Source organism: Pyxicephalus adspersus, chromosome 5, assembly GCF_032062135.1.
Source record: "Pyxicephalus adspersus chromosome 5, UCB_Pads_2.0, whole genome shotgun sequence".
Lineage (NCBI taxonomy): Eukaryota > Metazoa > Chordata > Amphibia > Anura > Pyxicephalidae > Pyxicephalus > Pyxicephalus adspersus.
Window position 1 is genome coordinate 25,051,830 of NC_092862.1, and position 3,298 is coordinate 25,055,127.

At 48.6% G+C, this 3,298-nt stretch overlaps 1 protein-coding gene across 3 annotated transcripts in view; it reads left to right on the top strand.

Moving 5' to 3' along the window:
• Nucleotides 1-1,036: 1,036 nt before the first annotated feature.
• Nucleotides 1,037-3,298, top strand: part of TRIQK (triple QxxK/R motif containing) — an 81,061-nt gene continuing 78,799 nt past the window's right edge. For 2 of the 3 annotated variants that reach the window (XM_072410921.1, XM_072410923.1), the window contains exon 1: nt 1,037-1,317. The gene's annotated coding sequence lies outside the window, so the exon portion shown is untranslated. The remainder of the gene's footprint in view (nt 1,318-3,298) is intronic. The other variant, XM_072410920.1, reaches the window with a different exon arrangement.

Genomic DNA, 3,298 nt, shown 5'->3' on the forward strand with positions numbered 1-3,298 from the left:
TGAATATTGCATCAGCAGGAGCTGCCACATAGGAAGCGGGGAATCCAGGCGGCCATTTCCCGCCCTTTGCACGGTGAGAGCTTCCAAGCAGCGGAGGAGGAGCAGAGGGGCACGTTGGATATAGGTAGGGAGTGGCCTGGGCAGAGGTAGACGTCTCCGTGCCCTGCACCGGTGGCCACGGCGGGCTGGTTACGTCACGTAGGGGGGAGCAGGCATAGCAACGCAGGCTAATGAGAGGAGATGGGCAGAATGTGTGCTGGGCACACTCATTGCATTGTAACCATATCAACAGGGAAGTGACAAGCCTGCAAAAAGCTGTCATTCTCTGGCTCCTGGAGTGTGTGCTAGTTTTGTGACTATACATATGTATTCATAAGGACAGAGTCAGAATATTTACCATTTATTGTGACATTTGTGTTCACATATTGCCACTTTGTGGTTTTCCAGCCCCAGTACTTAGGGTGGGTTATATACCTGCCCCCCTGGTTCACAAAATAGTTCTACCTGGCAGCTCCTGGTTCTGTAGTGACATACAAGCCAGCAGGAGAAACCATTGTGGGTAGCGGGGAAGCATGTATTCCATGGGTAGGAGAAGAAAATCCAGCCATTGGAAACTAGTGATTCAGATGGGTTATTCAACTTTTTTTGGTGCATCTAGATCAAAGTAAAAATCTTAACAATTAAATCTTAACGTAAATGTATAGCCCAAACTTTTATAGTTTTTTAACGAAGGGTTAAAACCTCTGGTGTATGTGTACTACTTCTTGAAATCTACTTCTATTTCCTGCCCCAGATGACAACAGAAAGTAAGAGGAAATGAGCTAAAATAAAAATTCCCTTTTTTAACTGCCTTGGGGCTCACATTGGCTAGAGAGGGGTTTGTGAGATTGAGAAACAGCACTCACTGTTCAATGTCTGTGTGTAATTAAATATAGGACTGTCATTCTGCATTTCAGCCACCAGATGCCGCTGTTCCTTAACACAGCTCAACAGGTTGCCGGTATTTGTATATTCATAGGAGGTGTGGTTGTACTGAGAAAGAGGAAACAGGAAACAGGACATCTTGGAAGGAGTGTGTGTGAAACAGGATCTGTTTGCATCCAAGCACCACCACGTCCTAGAGTCTCAGGAGCTGTGGCTGAGTGAGGCTGACCACCGTCCAAGGTAGATCCTGTCCAGAAGAAAAGGATTGTTTTCCAGAAAGTCTGAAAGGAGCTGAGGAACGGAGCGCTGTCTATCCTGCAGGACTTCATGTTTGCTGAAGAGACTTGTTGTTGTTCAGTTTAAAGACACCATTGGATCCAGAACAAGACCCGGGTTAGTAAAATCATGCACGTACTGCAATATAGTATTGGTGCCTGAAATACCATAGATTGAGATTAGACCTGCAGTAGTTAGTAAGTTAGGGTCTATGTTTGTGGCAGGCCATAAAACCAGTTCTGAAAGAGGGTGGAAGCACTGCATAGGCTGCTAAGATTGTAAGCTGCTGTGTCACACCTTGGGCTAGCCTATATCTCACACACACATGATTCTTCCTGTATTTTTTAGGGTAATAACAGGTATGGGGAGGCGGAGTTTACTCTGCTCATAGTAGGTAAATTGCTCCAGTTTTCTGGCTACCATCAGAGGGCGCTGTGCGACACAGGGGACTCACAGCGGGCTCTGGGCTGAGTGTATGTAATTTCATTTTCTTTGTCTCCATATTCAGAAATTTTGTTAATTGGTATATCATTTAGTAAAGTAAGTTCTGTTTTGCCTAAGCTTGTGTCGTTGTTGACTTCCTCGTTTGTGCCTTTGCTGTATCCTGGGAAGCTCCCCCCCGGTACACGGCTTACAATTTGGCGTAGTCGGCAGGATACAGCGACCGTTATGGACGGGAATGCAGCGGGAGACCTACCCCTGGCGCCACTGGCACCGGATCAGGACCCAGCTCAGGGTGCGCCAGTGCAAGGCCAGCCTCCCCCAACACCGCTGATACAGCCCGCCCCCAATATCATGCCCGCCTCAGTAGGATATATTCCCGTAGGAGCGCTGTTGCACCATCTGCCAAAGTTTGACGGTAAAAACATGATGTTGCAGGACTGGACTGAGAGGGTGCAAAGTGCGATTGCATTGGGAGCTCTAGAGGGCGACATCAGATGGGCAGTGATGGTGAGGCCCGACCATGAGAGGGACACCCTGGAGAAAATATTCTCTCTGTTAGAGAGAGCCCAAGGGAGGCGTGTCAAAGTGGTACAGCTGCAGAGCCATTTCTTCAACCGACCTCAGCGAGAGGGAGAGACCCTGATGCAATACTCCAATGCCCTACAGGGGATGCTCAATGAGATACAGCGGCCGGACCCAGAGGCCATGGGAGCCTTCCGGGAAGTGGACCGGTTACTAAGGGATCAGTTCATAGTGGGGCACTCCAATAATGTTCTTACAGGACAAATTGCAAAAGATGACCAGGACAATGACCGACATAACCTTCTACAGCCGCAGTGGAGAGGGAGGATGAGCACCTACCTATGGCGGCGAGAGTAGTGAATAGCACCCATGCTACAAGGGACTGGTCAGGGTCTGAAGAATCAGAGACTTTAAAGGATGTGGTCCAGGCCCTGCGGGCAGAATTGAAAAAACTTCGGCTGGAAGTGTTCCAGATGCTGCAGGCAGGATCATCCCGGCCTCCGGAAATGAACCCCATGCCTCGTGCCACTTCACCCAAGATAACTCAGGTGCGGGGGCACGTCATAAGAAGGCCTCTCTGTTGGGCTTGTCGACAGCACGGCCATATGGCCAGAAAGTGCCCGGAACAGATAGCGTCCGAGCCGACGTTAAACTCCCGACCGCCGCAGTAGCTGGGCGTCCTGCGTCATCAGGCTGACGGCTGCCAATAACAGAGAGATGGGCGTCCGAGGGATAGTCTGGATGCGGGTCCGTCTGTTTGGTCAAGATGTCGGCAAGAAGGGGGTCGTGCTGGTGGACCACTCGTCCCGGAAAGGAATAGACGTGACCCTGGGCATGAATGTGCTGAGAGACCTAGACCAGGGGTCAGCAACCTTTACTATCAAAAGAGCCATTTTGCCTCCTTCCACTAATGAAAAATAGTCTGGAGCCGCAAAACATAACACAGTTTATAAACTTTTAAAAGTTTTTATTATTTTTTTAATTTTACCTGTTACAACAAGTGTGCATGTGTAGGCCTACTTTAAAATAAATTAAACACTGAACTATGCCTCTAGAAACCTCCAGCTTCTAACGTATTATCCTGTTACATTAGAAGCTGGAGGCTTCTAACGTAACAGGGTAGATTTTTTTG